This window comes from Chlorocebus sabaeus, chromosome 13 (assembly GCF_047675955.1).
Source record: "Chlorocebus sabaeus isolate Y175 chromosome 13, mChlSab1.0.hap1, whole genome shotgun sequence".
NCBI lineage: Eukaryota > Metazoa > Chordata > Mammalia > Primates > Cercopithecidae > Chlorocebus > Chlorocebus sabaeus.
Window position 1 is genome coordinate 54,299,394 of NC_132916.1, and position 19,394 is coordinate 54,318,787.

The 19,394-nt window shown below is 37.3% G+C and overlaps 1 long non-coding RNA gene across 1 annotated transcript; it reads right to left on the reverse strand.

Moving 5' to 3' along the window:
* Positions 1–1,374: 1,374 nt before the first annotated feature.
* On the reverse strand, positions 1,375–17,267 carry LOC140713244 (uncharacterized). The gene is made up of 4 exons (XR_012095135.1): positions 16,550–17,267; positions 15,197–15,379; positions 14,575–14,705; positions 1,375–1,906 (listed from the first exon to the last, which is right to left on the reverse strand). It is a non-coding gene; the product is annotated as an uncharacterized lncRNA (long non-coding RNA).
* Positions 17,268–19,394: the final 2,127 nt, after the last annotated feature.

A 19,394-nucleotide genomic window follows, 5' to 3' on the forward strand; every position in this document is an offset into this window, starting at 1 on the left:
TATACTCTGGAGTCTATTTTGTTCCAACATGTTGAGACGTTCATATGGACCCGATACAGTGAAATGTTCAGGTGGACCTTTGGGATACTAAATTCTTGCAGTGGGGCCAAGCCAATATTGAATTTAAAAGGGACTGGTGTTTGTAAATACTTTGCCTCAAAATCTATGATTGGATACAGATTAAATTTATTATGTTTTGGAGATTGTGCATATCTTATGACCATAATTTTAATTAAATTTAAATTTCAAGATAGTCTGCTTAAAATTGTACATTAGATTTCAGGCCATTGATATTTATTAAATAATTATCCCCTGGATGCTAAATATTTAACTAATAATACATAATTGACACATTTTTGAAACATTTAGCTGAATGTATAGTATAATCCTGTTTCATTTGACACCTTGTGTGTTTCCTGGTAGATATTTGTATAGAATAACATTGGAGAGACTATACATTAAAAGTGTATAGCTTTTCAAACCATTCTATCTAGGTTGTAGAATTTCAAGTAACTTTAATTTTTTGTTTGCTTATATGTATTTCTATAATATTCCAGAAAGAACATTTATTATCTTTGAAAAAAGTTTTGTAAAATCAAGGAAAAATATTTTGAGGTTAAAGATGGGACTGGAGGGAGACTTTCATTGCCAAAAGTTCAGTTCAAAGAATTCTCGTGTCTAGTCAATGCTGTTAAACCAACCAGAGGCATTTTAAATGAAGTAGGGTAACAATTTGCTAGGTGCTTTTTTTTATATTAGAGATTTCTCTCAACACTCTCTGTAGTGTCATTTCTTCCTTTTTTACATTTTTTATTTGAAGATAAAATAGAGGAAATCATAGCGCTTGAAGGTGAAGAGACTTTCAACATATCTATTTGGTACGTAAACATGATTTTTCAACCACTTTGTTTTATGCCTCTCATGATTTCCAACAGATATAATAGGTCTTAGTTCCATTTTCTATGGTATTATAATGGTTATTTTCACAGGATGCTGTTCACAGTATCTTTTTAACTGGTCTCTGGGCAATCCATCTGACAAAAAGCCAGATTAATATGTTCCTAAAACACTACTTTCATTATGTAACTTTCCTGCTCAAAAATCTCCAATAGTTTCTCGTATTTATTGTCATGATTTTCGAGCTTTTAGACAGTAGAACATTTTCTTCCCCTAAAGAATACTTACATGGAACCTCTATGAATAAAACAGATGACAGTAGTGTTCTATTAGAACTTAAGATAAAGTCAATCAATAAAAACCATGAGGCTATTTTGATACACACAGAAAGAGAACCGAGTGTTATGGTTGAAACTGAAAGTCTTCAGCGTTCAAATATATTTCCATATTTTATTCTGGTTTCATAGAATGGAAAAAAATCTCCATTTGTAAAAAATAAGTAGACGCTGTTAATAAAAGGTTTTTTAATAGCTAAGCTTTCAATCACAATGAATAAAAAATTACATACAAAGTTTACCCCGGTATTTGCAACGAAAGTTAATGTGTTGGTGGAAATCACTGTGCCAAAAAGTGATAGATCAGGCATTGGATTGTGGGTGCTGATTTGCTTCTCTGTTTGTTTCCTTGTTTCTTTTAAGTATAGAACTTAATATTCAAGAATCCATTTTTTAAATATTTAAGATCAGGTTGGTTGTAAAAAGCTTCTTAGTTCATGGGAAGATTTTCGGCAGATGAGAGTCAGTTGGTTCTTTGCAGCTTTAAACTAGGCGTTCTTTTTTTCTCAATGCTGTGTATACTGTCAAACTTCTTTTTCTATAAAAAGATCAGTTTTGTCTGCCGAGGTGGAAAACATTCTTCCTTGTTGATCTCTGCAAGTGTAGGGAATTGTTTTTTATGGTATTCACACTCTTCTCACTTTGATATTGTGCAGATCACTGGGGCCTTCAACCTATGGAAATACATCTTTCACCAAAAGTTCCAAGACCATCCATTTACTGAGGACTTGGCCTTCAAGTCCTCAAACCCTGAAAATTATCTCCTAAATAAACATCAGGATCTAAGGCATACAAGCCTCTGAGATTGCTCCTTTGGCCTTACATGTGTGTTTTCATTGTGTTATTTTCATATTTTTCCTGATGATTATTGCCCGTTTCACTTTTTCATGATTCACTTTTAGTTCCTCAGAATCTATTCTTCTGAGGATTTACCTCATGCACTCAAATAAAAAGCACAGTTTCATACCATTTTCACTTTTTGAATTCTCTTTGCTTTTTGTCATAATTGTACTCTGCCTTTTATTACTTAACATTTTTAACATTTTTTTTTATACTTATTGCTCTTGATAGGGTAAGTAGTGTTTGAAAACACTTTAAAACTAAGCACACATTCAGCAAACACAGTCACTTCTCAAGTACACAGTCAAGAATTAAAATGAACAGGCCAGGTATGGTGGCTAGTGCCTATAATCTCAGTGCTTTGGGAGGGCGAGGAGGGAGGATCACTCCAGGCCAGGAGTTCAAGACCAGCCTGGGCAACACAGGGAGACTGTGGCAAAAAAAATTTGAAAACTAGCCGAGCATGGTGGCATGTGCCTGAAGTCCCAGCTACTCAGGAGGGTGGGGTGGGAAGATCACTTAAACCCCAGAGTTTCAAGGCTGCAGTGAGCTGTGATCATGCCACTGCACTCCAGCCTGGGTGTCAGTGACAGACTCTGTCTCTAAATAAATAAATAAATGGCACTACTGTGGATACCATCTGTGGGTGGCAGGCAGAAGTGACTGTCTACTGCCCTAGAGCTAGCTCTGTTGTGTGTCTATGGCAGTGCGTAAGTTGCAGATTCGTAAGCTGATTTTTCTAGGGAGTTTCTATAGTTAAGTGTACTTTTAAAAGACAATTTAAATTTTTTAAGAAAAGCAATTAAAATCAAGCATTAGCAGAACATAACTACGTGTTTAACAAGGGTTAGCAAATTTATCTTATAAAGGACCAGATAGTAAATATCTTACTCTGTAGAAGTCATACAGTCTCCAGTGAGACTACTTAACTCTGTGGCTGTAACACAAACACAGACATAGACAATATGTAAGCAAATAGGCATGACTATGTTCCAACAAAACTTTATTTACAAAAACAGGGAGTGGGCTAGATCTGACCCACAGGCTATAGTCTGCTGACCCCTGGGATAGAGTATAAACAATTCTTGTTTGTCTTACCCAGTGTACATAAATAAATAAATAATCATTCTAGGAGATTAAATATAGCTACAAATTCTTTCCTACTTCTTCCATTGAGAGGTAGAGTCTAAGTTCCCTTTCCCTGAGTCAGAGTTGTCCTTTGTGACTTGCTTGACCAGCAGAACGCTGTGTAAATATCATTCTGGGATGTCTGAGGCTAGATAAGAAGTCTCATAGCTTCCTCTCGGGCCTCTTGGAATGCTTGCTTTAGAGAAGCCTCCACCATGTAACAAGGCCAACAACCCTCAGGCTGTCATGTAGTTAAGAAGTACAAGTCACGTGGCAAGGCCCTGGAGGATGAAATACCCTATGGAGAGAGAGAGAGAGAAAGAACATCAAGGTGCCAGAGATGTGAATGAGGAAGCCATCTTGGATGGGACCCCAGGTTGAGCTGCTCCTGCTGGTACCCAAGTAGTACGGAGACAAACCATCCCCACCTCACTTTGTCTGAATTCCAAACTGACCTAAATAAATGCTTCTGTGGTTGTTTTACGCCATGAGCTTTCAAGGTGTTGTAGGGAGTTCAAGGACTTCAGGTGTTTCAGCTATAAAGGGATTTCAGGTATATTGAGGGAAAAAAAAGACTATGGGGGCAGTAGCATACAATGAGCTTTCCTTGGTAGGCACAAAAGAATGGGCTCTGCTGGCAGACAAAAGGCAAATACTCTGGAATCAGTGAAAGAAAGCACTTCTCTGCAAGTTTTGAGAAGGGATCTGGAATGTATCTATTGCTCTGTTGATTAGATCACATTATTTGGAATCTACTTTATTCTCAGGCTGCATCTGAGGGGAGATCTCTCACAGCAGAAGACATCCCAGAGGCAGCAGTGAGGAGCCATCACCAGAAGGGGAAGAGGGCACAAGAACTTCCGGGAGGCAAGGGAATCAGAGAGCAGGCTAACATGTCTAGATACTTCTGCTCAGCAGCGCTGTGGGACAGAGAGCTCAGAAGGCCATCGCAGCCATTTATAGCCCCAGAGTTTTTCTTATGTATGCTTAGCAGATATTGGGTGCAGTTTATGAAGTGTGCAAAGTAGGCAGGCTCTAAATGGCCTAAAATATGCTTATTTGTGCTATATTTATAAAAACTGGATGTGTAAAAGTTTGAATTTAGAGCTTACAGGCTTTGAATTAATAGCCTACTGTGAAGAAGTAAACAACATGTGGGCCAATATACACGGGTTATCATTGGGCTTATGTATATGACAGATCGTTTCATTACACAGCAATAGATAACTAGAACAATACAGCTATGCTATATTGCAATCTTTTCAGATATCTCTATTTTGTTTGCCCAGTTAGATTCCACATTTCTTTAGCACACCGATGTCTTAAGTGTTTTGTGTAATGCACGGGATTTAACCCAATGCTTTGTAAAGAGTTTCTAAGTAATAACTATTTCTTAAATGATGCAAATTTGCAGATATTTTGATGGTCAAAGAACTCACTATCCTGATTGGTGGGCACAAAAGAATGGGGTCTGTTTGTATGCAAAATGCAAAATGCAAATTCTGGAATCAGTGAAAGAAAGCACTTCGCTGCAAAGTTTTGAGGAGGGATCTGGAATTTATCTTTTGCTCTGTTGATTAGATCATGTTCTTTGGAATCTACTTTGCTCTTATTTACTGACAGTTACATATGGTTTGAAAAATGTGATTACCATGCCCCAGTATGCCAAATAATATTTCTCAGTACCATGTGAAGATTTGGCCATACTTAGAAGGCTCTGCACTATAACTGACATTAGCTGGTATGCACATTTTACTTATGTAGTATATTTTAATTCTGGAGCTGTAGATGCATCAGCTTCTTTAACTAGCGAAATGCCACCAAGACTCAGATGTTGGAGTTGAAAACCAAAACTGGGACGTGTCCCCCATGTCTCTGAGGGGATGCCTCATTGCTCATCTCTGCATCTCTCTGCAGGTCTGCTCCCTTCTCCATGCCCTCTTGACCATCTTCTTATGTTTACTCAGGATTTTCCAGCCCATAACTTCCATTTGCATGTGGCTTTGTTTGACCCACAATCTACAATCCTAACTCTATCATGCGAGACCTCAGCTTCAACTTCTTTTGCTAATTGGCAATAATCTTTCAGCTTTCTAGTTCCAAAATTTCTGGAAGCAACACGTGGTTGGTTCAGATGGTCTTTTATCCCCAGATCACCAGCTAATCTGTGGATGGGCTCTCCTTGATGGAGTGGACCACATCTCTCTAAATGGCTGAGGTCAGTGACAGGGTGGGATGTAGAGTCAGTACAAGCTACATGATACAGAATGTGGTAGTCAAGGTCTACAGCTTTCTTCAGAGGTTGTGATGGATTGGGAGAAAGGGTCAGAATCCTCAAAATATATCCTATCAATTGTGGTTCATTGTCACCTTGACAACTGGCTATATGGAAATTCAGAATCTGAGCCTAGAAATCTAGAAGAAAACTGGTGACATTAGCCAAAGTGAGGAAAGTACATTCGGAAGCCAGTTTTGTGGGATATGGTGTATTATGATATTGATTTTTCAAGAATAATGTGGGGATCTTCTCTGTCTGGGTTTTCTTATAAATTGATAGAGAAAGTTCCTGAAACATGACTAAATTATACCTGCGAATCTTCAGCACATTCTTCCTTTTTCCAGTGTAGCTAAACAGTTGCTGAGAATGTTACCTATTAAATAAATTTCAAATGTGATTACCTAAAATCCATCTTATTGCCAAATAACTTCAGGTAAATAATGCCCATTAATTTTAAATTTTTGGTTATAGCACAAAAATGGCAAAAGTGCTGATCACATTCTTGAATTTATAGTGTTTCAATAATAGCATTATCAGGCCAGGCGCGGTGGCTCACAACTGTAATCCCAGCACTTTGGGAGGCCGAGGTAGGTGGATCACCTGAGTTCAGGAGTTTGAGACCAGCCTGGCCAACACGGTGAAACCCTGTCTCTACTGAAAACACAAAAATTAGCCGGGCGTGGTGGCAGATGCCTGTAGTCCCAGCTGCTCAGGAAGCTGAGGCAGGAGAATCACTTGAACCCGGGAGACGGAGGTTGCAGTGAGCCGAGATCATGTCACTGCACTCCAGCCTGGGTGACACAGCGAGAGAGAGTGAGACTCCATCTCAAAATAATAATAAAAATTAATAATGATAATAATAATAATAGCATTATTCAGGCTTATCTTAGGTCAAATGAGTAAATTAAATTTATAAGAGATAAACATTTCCTTCGTTGTGGAACTGTTATAATTCTGGATACCTTGACCTAGAAGATGAGGTAATGGAATAAGAAACTTTGGGTAGGAAGTAGGCTTTGTTTTTAAAGCTGTCTTAAAAGATACAGTCATACTGTGGGCCAATGGCACTTCAAGTGTGCATGGCTATTTCTTGCAGTAATGTGGTCTGATTGAGCAATTCTAGAGAAGGAACACTTAAATCACAATAAAAGAGCCCAGTAAGTTTACAAATTATTCTCATCACTGGAAATGTCTTCCCTAAAGTAAGTCGAATTCTGTTTCCTATAACTACACTCATTGATGCGAGTTGCTCCCTCTGAAGCCATATAGAATAAGGGTCAGGTCCTTCTACCATTTCTCACCTGACATAATTTTCAGATCCCTCACATTTTCTTACCCTTCTGAATATACTGGTGACTGTTTTTGCTGTTTTCTTAATGTGTTCCGAAGAAGATTCAAGTGGCACTTACAAACACAATGGACTAGAGTTCATAACTCGAGTTAAGAAAGACTGGAAATGGCTTTTAAAAAAGTTATGTAATAATAGCCATTAGATGTTTTATCAAGAAATAATAATGGTGGCAATGACAACTAACTCAGGTGTAGATCTCCTAAGTTCCCAAAGCCCTTTCTTAGCTGACATTTCTCCCCCATCCGTATCTGCACAAGCCATACTAGTCTTATTCCTAACACTAACTCCTCAGGACCTAAGGGAAAGTTGACAGTTACTGTGTGTGGTTTGACATAAGAAGGACAAAAAAACCCTTCTACTTCTTGAGACGTTTTATAAATATGTGATCATGTATGCAATCTGCATACATGAATTAAACTTTTTGTACACAAATTGTAGCAATATATCCAACGTGCTCTGCTATCACAGTTTATTTAACAGCTCACCTTCTTAAAATATTTGGTTGTTTCCATCTTATAGGTAACAACAGGGCTGCAATGAATATCGTTGTACATATGTTTCTGCCCACATGTGCAAATTATACTTATGAAATTAATTACTCATAATGAAAACGATGTGCCAAAGAGCATGCACATTTTTAATTTTAATCGATGCCAATTAACTTCCAGTGAACATACACCAAGTGTAGGGGAGAGCGCCAGTTTCCCCCATACCCTTGCCAAAACAGTTTGTTACCAAATCTGTTGATATTTGACAGAATAAAGGTGAAGTATGATGAGATGCATATCACTTTCATTTTAACTGGCATTTTTTTAATAGTGATGTTGAACATCTTTTCAAATGCTTAATAGTTGTACTTTTTATTTCTGGACTGTTTGTATCCTTTTTCTATTGCACTAATGGTCTTTATAAAAATTTGTTTCTAGCAATTTTTATATGTGAAGCTATTAACATTCGGTATATAGCAAGACATAAATATTACCACCAGATTGCATATATCTTTGGACTTGGCTGAATAACTTTGGATGTGTTGATTTTTAAAATATATTGAAAGAAAAGTTTTCTCTTCTCTGAGCATACATAAAAAGCTGTCCATTTTCTTCTAGTAATAATTATAGTTTCATTTTAATCTTTAAATGTTTGATCCATCTGGAATTTATTCTGGTAAAAGATGAGGTGAAAATTCAACTTATTTTTCAGCTATTCGATTATTCTAGAATTATTTATTGAGCATTCTATTTTTATCCAATAATGTTAAATTTCACTTGTATTATTTACTAAATTTTATTTGGAGGTTCTGTTTATAAGTCCACTCTTGTATCTCATTAGTCTATTTGTAAGTACATGTGCCATTACAACACTATTTTAATTACCACAAATGGTAGAATGAATCGTCCCTCATGGCTGCATTTTTCTCACAGAATCTTCCTGAATATTCTTGTGTGCCTATTTTTCGTTTTGTTTTGTTTGTGTTTTGAGACATGGTCTCACTGTCACTCAGGCTGTAGTGCAGTAGCCTGATCTTGGCTGACTGCAGCCTTGACCTCCCAGGCTCAGGTGATCCTCCTACCTCAGCCTCCCAAATAGCTGGGATTACAGATGTGTGCCACATGCCTGGCTAATTTTTTGTATTTTTTGTAGAGATAGAGTTTTGCCATGTTGCCCAGGCTGGTCTCAAACTCCTGGGCTCAAGCGATCTGCCAACCTGGGCCTCCAAAAGTGCTGGGATTACAGGCATAAGCCATCATGCCTGGCCATATGCTTATTTTTAAATGTGATGTTTAGAAATGTGTTTAATTATAAAAAATCTATTGGTATGTTATTGAGATTATGAAAAACATACAGATTAATTTTGGCATATTAGGTATTTATAACACACCTTGTGCTTAGTTAATGCCTTTTTTTGTCCTTTAGTAGCATTTTAAATTTGCCTTTGTAGGGTTTTCACATTTCTTACATTTATTTTCAGGTATTCTATCTTTCTGTTGCTATTATAGTTTCAGACTGGTTACTGTTTGTATATAGAATAGCCCAGTGACTTTACTAAATTATGTTGTCAAGTAAAATGCTTTAATATATCTAATCTTATTTTATTAAGAACTGTTTTTGAGATGAAGTCTCACAGTATATGTTTAGCATTTTATCAACTATCTTTTAAGCATCTGCAAATATGAGTATACCACTTTTCTCCTTTGATTTATTAATGTAGTCAAATATATTACTATATTTCCTAATAATGAAACATTCTTGCATTTCTGATATGAGCCTTATCTAGTCAAAATCTATTATATTATGCTTTTAAGATAGGATCAATTTTACTGGCTCATTTTTTATAATTTAAAAAATCAATTCTGATAGTGAAATAGATTTGTTGTTTCCTGGTTTCATAATATCTTTCTTGGGTTTTAGTCTTGGCATTGTTCTAGTTTCTTAAAAGGAATTTTCCTATTTATTTGTTTTGGAACAGTTTAATTAGCATTGTAGTTCTCTGTTCTTTTAAGTTTCAGAAAATCACTGGTGAAATACCTGGGCCCTGCACATTTTCAGGGAGGAGAGTGGGGATGAACTTGCTCTTCGTGAATTTTTGCTTTTTTTATTTATATTTTCTACTTCTGTGATTAGCTTTATCTATTTCACAGAGGTTATCAAATTATTTGTCATACAGTTGGTTAAAATAATCCTTTATAATTATTTAAATGCACTGTGTATTTAGGTTACTTTCCTATCTTCATTCCTAACTGGCAAACTCCAGCTTTTTTTATCTTGGTTGGATTAGCGAATGCATCTCTGTTTTACTGTTTTCTTTGCTTGTTTTCAAATAATCGACTCTTAGATATATTTAGTATTTCTATTGTATTTTCTGTTTCCTAATGCATTTATTTCTAAATCTTCATCCTCATTTTCTTAAAGCTGTAATTCTTATTAATGTGCAAATATTCTTAGAGAGAGACATATTTAAACTGTTAATACTCATTTCTATCTTAGGATAAATAAGTTCCAGATATTGTTGTGGGCCTAGGTTTTGGAAATGGGAAAAGATAGTTAGTAATCAAACAATTACTTGAGTCCTAGAGAAAGGGATGGGGTGACAATAAGTATAATCATGGAGTTCAGAGTCTGGGGAGATACACACTTCCCATGTCAAAGAACCTCTCCGCACACATTCATCAGAATGTGTCCCTATAACATCACCACATAATGGTTTGGTGTTCCAGGGCAGCTAATAACTTAGTAGGTGTTGGGAAAGTGCTTAAATAAAAAACATGGGATTCAGTGACATAAATTGTGAAACATAAGTCATGGTACTTTTTGTTTTTCCGTGGTATAAATTAAACAAAACCAGGAAAACAGCTTCATAGGGAGGCTTATATCTATCCAGTAAAATTCCCAGTCATGATATTTATTCACCCAAAGGTGCTACCAGAAGGGACAGAACAGATGGGTGACACTGTGACAGCCCAGGGCTGCCTAGGATAGCCATGGAGTCTTCCTTCTCCTTGCACTGCTCTCCTTTTTCTAATTGAAGTTTGAACACCATCTTGCATTTTCAGCATTCTTTTGTGCACTTCTATTTGATCCTAATAACAACCTCATTTATTAGACTTTTCTTGTGTACCCTCTCACATCCAACCAAACACATCTTGCTACCTTTTTTTTTTTTTTTTTTGAGACGAAGTCTTGCTCTGTCACCCAGGCTGAAATGCAGTGGCTTGATCTGTGCTCACTGCAACCTTCGCCTCCCAAGTTTAAGCTCTTCTCCTGTCTCAACCTCCCAAATAGTTGGGATTACAGGCGCGTGCCACCATGCCTGGCTAATTTTTTGTATTTTTAGCAGACACGGGGTTTCACCATGTTGGCCAGACTGGTCTCGAACTCCCGACCTCTTTCTCATCTTTTTATTTCCAGGGTTTCCTTCTGAGTTTAGAATTGTATTATTTCATATCCAAATTCCTGTGGTAGTCTTCCATCATCCTTTTGGAGGTAGGATAGGCTAGCTGTTGAAAAACAACTCCTGAATCTCAGAAGTATAATATGATAAGGCTTTATTTCACAATTACATCATAATTTAATACAAGGTATGAGTTGGGGTAGTGCAGGGTCAAAAATTGTCTGTGTTGTCCTTCAGGGACCTAGACTTTATATATCGATGGCCTCAACCCCTGGAGCCTCAGAGTTCCCCACTGTATCCTCTGCCTCTGGCCAACAGATGAGAAACAAGAAAGTGTGTGGACAGTTGTGCAGGAGGTTTTCAGGGCCAGAGCCTGAAGGCGGCATACATGGATCCTGCCACACTTTATTGGCAAGAAGTCAGTCATATGGCTGCCCCTAACTGTAAGAGAGGATGGGAAATGCAGTCTAGTTTTGTGCCCAATAGGAAAAGGAAATATATTTTGGTGAAAACTGCGTACTTGGCCACAGCCAGCCTCTCTGCCCACCTATGTTGCATACTGCTACCAGATTAGCATTCATTCAGTCATTAAACAAACATTTACTAAATACCACTATCTGCCAGCTACTATGCTATGCACCACGAATACAAAAATGCATAGCTTCTAATTTTGCCTTCCTTGGAACTCACAAGCTAGTGGGAGATGAGAGTACTAAAAAAATATGTCTACATTGAGTTAAGTACAGTGGTCCTCCCTTATCTGCAGGGGATAACTTACAGGACTCCCAGCGGATACCCCAAACACAGATAGTAAGCACCCTATATATACACTGCTTTTTCCTATGTATGCATACCTATGATGAGGTTTATTTATTTATTTGTTTTAGACACAGAGTATTGCTATTTTGCCAGGCTGGTCTCTAACCCTGGGCAAGTGATTGTCTGCTCTTAGCCTCCCGAGTGGCTGGAACTACATGCATAATTTACAAATTAGGCACAGCAAGAGATTAACAACAATAACTAATAATAAATAGAATATTTATAACTACATACTGTAATAAAAGTTATGTGAATGTGGTCTTTCCCAAAATATCTTATTGTGCTCTATTTACAGGACAGTAGTTTCTTCACTGGCAGACTCAGCCTCTCCAGTAATTTTTATATTTTTCAGCCCAAACATATTCCGGAATCTGTATAACCACCCCCCACTTGCACTAAATGGCTGATGTCACTCGTTTCTTGGGATCTCTTGCTGAAGTCTTCCTACAGGCTCAATGCTCTCTGGCACAACATATTGCTGTGAATTGGAACATGTTGCATTCATGTCTTCCACCCACATCTTTAATGCCTTCTCCATCATAATTGAGCACTTATACACCGTGGCCATAACTTTTGCAGTTTTAGATGCAAAATAAAACTAGCACAAACATCTTTTTCCTTCTTCACAATTTCACGGACAGAGGATTTGTCCTTACCACAGATCCAGATTTATGGTAAAGACAAATCTATGGTATGAAAACTAAGCATACAATATTTTTTTCTTTCCGTATTAAGTCAAGGACTTTGATCTTTTTACGTAAAGGAAGTACTTGACAGCTTCTCTTTGTCCTAAATTGCCAGCTTCACTACTCTAGTGCTTTGAGGCCATTATGAAGTTAAATAAAGGTGTCTTGAACACAAGCCCTGTGATGCCACAACAGTTGATCCAATTATCCAGTTAGCTACTAAATGACTGATGGGCAGGCAGCATCTACCGTGTGGAAATGCTGGAAAAAAGGATGATTCGTGTGCCAGATGGGATGAAGCAGGACTGCACAAGATTTCATCATACTACTCAGAATGGCAAGCAACTTAAAACTGATGAATTATTTCTAAAATTTTCCATTTAATATTTTTGACCATGGTTGACCACAGATAACTGAAACCACAGAAAGTGAAACCATGGATAAAGGGTGATTATTGTACCTTGATGCACTAAGCCAACTAAATTTCCTGTGAGAATTCAAAGGGAGACATAAAAGGAATCAACTGGGCTGTATATAACAAATATTTCAAAAATATCAGCTTACATAAGATAGAGTTTTATTTCTCTTTCACATAAAATAAGTCAAAAGGTGGGCCCCTCCAGCTAGTATGGCATAACACTGATGTCAAGGTTGCAAACTCCTTCTATCTTGTATCTCTGCCATGCATGGCTTCCATTTTCAGGGTGATTTTAAGATCCAAGATGGCTGCTGCACTCTAGCCAATACACTTGCATTCCAAACAGCATGAAGGAGGAAGTGAGAAGAAATGAGTGCCACTTTCTTCCAAGGAGATAACTCCTACTTCTGCTTAAGTCTCATAGGCCAAAACTTAATAACATGGCCACACATAGCTACTGGGAAATCAGACAATATAACCTTTTATTTTATTTTATTTTATTTTATTTTACTTTTTTTTTTTTTTTTTTGAGACAGAGTCTCTCTCTGTCACCCAGACTGGAGTGCAGTGACACGATCTCGGCTCACTGCAACCTCCTCCTCCTGGGTTCAAACAATTCTCCTGTCTCAGCCTCCCGAATAGCTAGGACTACAGGCGCACACCACCACACCTGGCTAATTTTTGTATTTTTAGTAGAAACAGGGTTCCACCATGTTGGTCAGACTGGTCTCAAACTCCTGACCTCAGGTGATCCACCCGCTTCAGCCTCCCAAAGTGCTGGGATTACAGCCATGAGCCACTGCACCAGGTGATAACCTTTTAAATTAGTGCCAGAGTGACCAGTGAAAAATTCAAGGTAACATAGTAAGAAAGAAGGAGACAATGGGTATTGAGAGACAAGTAGACTCTACTAGAGAGGGGGAGAAGCTACTTGAACTGAAGAAAACAAAATAAAACAGAACCAAGTTTCTCCAGTAAGATGAAATTTAAGCTGACTCTTAAAAAAAGATTAAGACATTACTGGCTACCTTAAAGACCATTTTCAAGTCAAAAGGTGGGCCCCTCCAGCTAGTATGGCATAACACTGATGTCAAGGTTGCAAACTCCTTCTATCTTGTATCTCTGCCATGCATGGCTTCCATTTTCAGGGTGATTTTAAGATCCAAGATGGCTGCTGCACTCTAGCCAATATACTTGCATTCCAAACAGCATGAAGGAGGAAGTGAGAAGAAGTGGTAAGGAAAGGTGTTCATTCCTGTATGGCTCTAGTAAACCAATTTGGTAGCCTTATCCTACTTCACTGTTCCTCCTTTGCCACATATGCACAAAAGGCCACATGAGAAGGGAGCCCCTAACATTTGTCATTCAAAGTCTTGGTTCTCATCTGCTATTATTCAACCCAAGACTCATCCTGTTTCTCATTCTCCATTTGATGTTGTTGGAGAGCAATCTTGCCACTTACTCCTCCAATTTTATCCTTACTTCATTCTTTTCACATTTGAGCTTAATCATTGGGTTTTCATTATGGGCTCAGTTTCTCTGGCCAGCATTCAGCTTTGTTATCTCGACTAGGCTACCATAATATTGATCCAGGTGCACATCTTGATTCACCTTAGTTCAGATCGTCCTCATTCCTGCGCTGGCTCTATGAGCCAGAAGACGATATCTGGCTGTGGAGCAGGATCCTGATTCCCAAACTTCCATATTTATCCAGACTATCATTGGGTAAGAGGCAAAATTCAAGGGGGTGGTCCTTTTTAAAGTTATGTTTAGACTGAGATATAGTGGTGCCCAGAACCTCCTGCCAAGCAATGTCTTAGCCTCTAGTAATGAGAACAGAATGAATATTACCCTGATCTATCCTTCTACTTTGCTCCTTGCCTAGACATATGTAGGTTGCTTCCTGAGCTGTTGGGGTCATAATTTGACTTACCTATAAGTCCAGGTTGTGGTACACTTCAGGTCACCAAGGATGTTTACTGATTCTTCATCTAACAATCTCAACTTCAAAGCTATTCCAAGCTCTTGACAATCATTTTGGAAATGATCTACTGGTGCCTCGTGCTGGAAAAGACCATCACACAAGACTATACCCTTCCATACTGGTATGGAAAAGTATATTAAAGTGTCTTTTGTCTTTCCTGTAAGTAAATGGCTTCTCATGTTGTCATCTGGTATTAAACCCTGATCAGCACAATATCCATCCCTGAGAATGTCATGGGAGCTAAGGGGCCATAGCATTCATTTTGGTTTAATACCATCAGTGTCGCCCAAGTGCCACATAGGGAGTCTCTCAGGCCATGCTATCAGTGCCCAGGGTGCCAACTAGGAATGCCACCTATTAAGAAGTCTTTTCAGAAAAGAAGCCAGAAAAACTACCTTTGTTTTAAGATAAGGAGTACACACTCAACCTTAGGACCAGCAGAGTCTACAGCAGCTTCTCGTTTCATGTCAACTCAATCATAATGAGCATATAGCAACCTCCTCTTCTGTATGGGTTTCAAATTACCAACTACTAGACTGTCAATACTATAAAGTTGATGTCTTATACTCACTCGTATTTGGATGAGTATCTGGGGTCTTCAAAAGCCAACACATCCAGGAGAACTGTGCCCCTAGAGAGCTTAGAGGTAATACAGTCCCACATAGAAATGAAGGGCCACCTCAGGAGATGGCAGCAAACCATTGTCTATATCCAGCAACTCCTTCTAGAACCCAGGAGTCTCTTAACTTGGCACCTGAAGAAAATATGGGTTAGAAGCTTTTGCTCGAGCAATAGACCTGCCTCAGCAGGCGAGTCTCAAGCCCAATTCTTTCATCTGTCATGGCCTTGGATCTCTAGTGCAGTGTCCAGAACTACACAGAAACTTCAAGGATGTGTTAGAAGATAAATTGTAATCTGTGCATTTTTAATTTAAAAGCAAAGAGAGCCAAAAAGCCTACAAATAATTTAAAATTGAGTGATGAAAAACATTTAATTATCCCAAAGAAGAAAGAGAAGAGGGAATAAAAAATAATAATAAAATGGTGAACCTTTCTCAAACATTAATCACTTTTTTTTTTTTTTTTTTTTTTTTTTTTTTTGCTGGGATTACAGGATTGTGCCACCATGCCTGCTAATTTGTAAGTTTTTGTAGAGGTGGGGGTCTCACTATAATGCCCAGGCTGGTCCTGAACTCCTGGCCTCAAATGATCATCCTGCCTGGGCCTTCCAAAGTGCTAGTATTACAAGTGTGAGCCACCATATCTAGCCTACTTTAAATTTAAATGGACTACACATACCTAATAAAACATGAAAACTGTAAGAATGAATTAAAAATGCAAGACAACTATATATGGCCTATAAGAGATGTACTTTATTTATTCATTTATTTTTATTGTTATTACTTTTTAGCTTCCTCGGGCTGAAAGAGATGTACTTTAAATATAAAGACAAATCGATTAAAAGTACTTTCTTAAGGAAATAATAGAAAGCCAAAATCAATGGAATAGAAAACAGAGAAACAATAAAGAAAATTAATACAGATAAAATTTGGTTCTTTAAAAAGACAAATAAAATTGATAAATCTGCATGTAGCCAAACTGTTGAAGGAAAAAAGAAAGAGAAATTGTTAATATTGGGAGTAAAAGTGATGATATCATTACTCTAGATCCTACATACGTTAAGGATGATAATGGAATGTAATAAACAACATTACACCAAAAATTTCAATAATTCAGATGGAATAGACAGATTTCTTGATGAAAATAGTTTACCCAAACTGATACCATATGAAATAGAATCTTTTAAAAATACTATGAAATAATAGTGACAAACAATGTGACTATAATAACAAATATAGGGCTATAACAATTATAAACATATTATCTGAGTTGTCTTATATCTATTAAAATTTTTAATTACTTACCAGAAAATTTCCCACAAAGGCCCAGGTAGTTTTACTGCTGAATCCTATCAAACATTTAAGGAAGGAATAACAACACTCTTACATAAAGTACTTAAGAAAATAGAGGAAGAAAGAATACTTCCCAACTTGTTTTATAAGGCTACCAAAACAGTGATACCAAAATCTGACAATTATGCTCAAAAAAGAAAAAAAGAGGCCAGGCCTGGTGGCTCATGCCTACAATCCTAGCACTTTGGGAAGCTGAGGCAGGCAGATCACTTGAGCCCAGACCAGCCTGGGCAACATGGTGAAATTCCATCTCTACAAAAAATACAAAAATAGGCCAGGCGTGATAGCATGAGTCTTTAGTCCCAGCTACTTGCAAGGCTGACATGGGAGAATCACTTGAGCCCCTGAGATTGAGGCTGCAGTGAGTCATGATTACATCACTGCACTCCAGCTTAAGTGACAGAGCGAGACTTTGTCTCAAAAAAAGAAAGAAGAAAGAAAAGAAAGAGAGAGAGAAAGAGAGGAAAGAAGGAAAGGGAAGGGAAAGGAAGGGAAGGGAGGGCAAGGGAAAGGAAGGGAAAAGAGAGTGAGAAAGAGATAAAGAGGGAGACAGAAAGAAAGAGAAAGAAAAAGAAGGAAGGAAGGAAGGAAGGAAGGAAGGAAGGAAGGAAGGAAAGAAAGAAAGAAAGAAAGAAAGAAAGAAAGAAAGAAAGAAAGAAAGAAAGAAAGAAAGAAAGAAAGAAAGATAAGGAAGGAAGGAAGGAAGGAAGGAAGGAAGGAAGGAAGGAAGGAAGGAAGGAAGGAAGGAAGGAAGGAAAAGAAAGAAAGAAGGAGAAAGAGAAAGAAAGGAAAGAAAAGAAAAGAAAGAAAGAAGAAGAAGGAAAGAAGGAAGGAAGGAAGGAAGGAAGGAAGGAAGGAAGGAAGGAAGGAAGGGAGAGAGAGGGATAGGAGGGAAGGGAGGAGAGGGAAGGGAAGGGATAGGAGGGAGGGGAGGAGAGGGAAGGGAAGGGAAGAAGGTACAGGGAGAGAAAAAGAAAGGAAAGGGGGGGGACATTAAAGACGAAGAAAAAATTACAGACCAATATTCTTCATGTACGTAGACACAAAATATTTTTTAAATATAAGTAAATCAAATCTTGAAATATATGTAAAGGATGATACACTATAACCAAGAGGGGTTTATCCTAGGGCTTCAATAAATGAGAGAAAAAAATAAATGTAAAACAGGTGAGCAAATCGAATGTATATAGTAAGATGGTAAAAGTAAATACAAATATAAATAAATAAAGGTAATTGACTGAATGTAAAAAAAAATTCAGACTTCCAGAATGGATTAAGAAACAATAACAACATACCAAGTAAATGTAATGTATATTTAAAAAGACAGCAATCATATGTAGTTTACTGTACATAACAAAACAGAAAAGTTGAAAGAATGGGAAAAAAATCATACAAATTAATTAAAAAGAAAATTGGTGTAACTCTACTATGGGTTGATTATCCCTTATCTAAAATGCTGGGGACCAGAGGCATTGCAAATTTCAGACTTTTTTGGATTGGAGAATATTTATATATACGTAATGAGATATCTTGGGGATGGGACCCGAAGCTAAACACAGAATTGATTTATGTTTCATATACACTTTATACACGTAGCCTGAAGATTATTTTGTACAATGTTATTAATAACTGTGTGCATGAAGCAAAGTTTTCACTGCATTTTGACTGTGACCCATCACATGAGGTCGGGTGTGGAATTTTCTACTTGTAGTGTCATGTCAGTGCTAAAAACCTTTAAGTTTTTGGAGCATTTTAGATTAGGGGTACTCAGCCTGTACTAGCAATGATAATAGACTTTAAGCCAAAAGGCAGTAGTAGAATTAATAACAAGAAAGCTTCAATTCACTGGGAATGTTTAACAATTCTAAATTCATAAGTACCTATAATATTTACATGGCCTCAAAGTATGTAAAACAAAAATTAACAAGCACTACAAGGAGAAATAAAAAATAATGAATATTTGCCTCCTTTTCTCACTTGTTTTTAATTCATTGGATTATGTTATATTCTGTGCTCATTTGTTAGTTGGTTTGAAATTTTTTTAGGACAAGCAGGGATACAGCTTAATTAATTGATTGTAAAACTCTAATAGTGAGACTTCACCTAAATTATTAAAATTTCTCATCATGGTCCCTAATCCCCTTCTGAGAAGGAACTGAAAGTGTGTTGTCTTGGTAAGAAAGCCCCTCCTTTGGGCCTAGGACCTCCCAACAAATGCTACTTTTTAATGAGACTTTTCTCCTTTGGTCAATAGATTACCCCTAAATTAATTGAAGCCTTAGGCCTTGGATATAAAGCAAGTCATGTGACTTCATTAAAATAGTAAAGTTAAAATGCCAATGCTATCTTTGAAATTAAATGTAGGAGTTGCATCTCTTGTTTTTATTTTCATTTTAAATGTTTTATTTATTCCTTCATGTATTTGCTTCTTTTGAAGTTTATTTAATGGTAATGCACACGAGAGATACAAGATTTAAAACACATGAATGGAAATATTTTTTAAAAATTCATCCCTTAGGCCTCCGCTATCCAAGCCCCAGTTCTAATTGTACAGATAACCCATGTTACGGAAAGGTAGACTACCCAACGAATGTTCTTCATCTTGCTTTTTTTTTTAAAAAAAAAACTATTTACCCTAGGCACTATTTCATACCAGTTGATCAGGTGGGTACCACATTTTTTTTTAATGTTCTCTGTCCTGTATAACATTCCTGCACGGATGAAGCACATTTATCTTACCTGCCCCTTCCAAAGGATGTTTGTAGTCATTTGCTATCACAGACAACATTGCAATGAA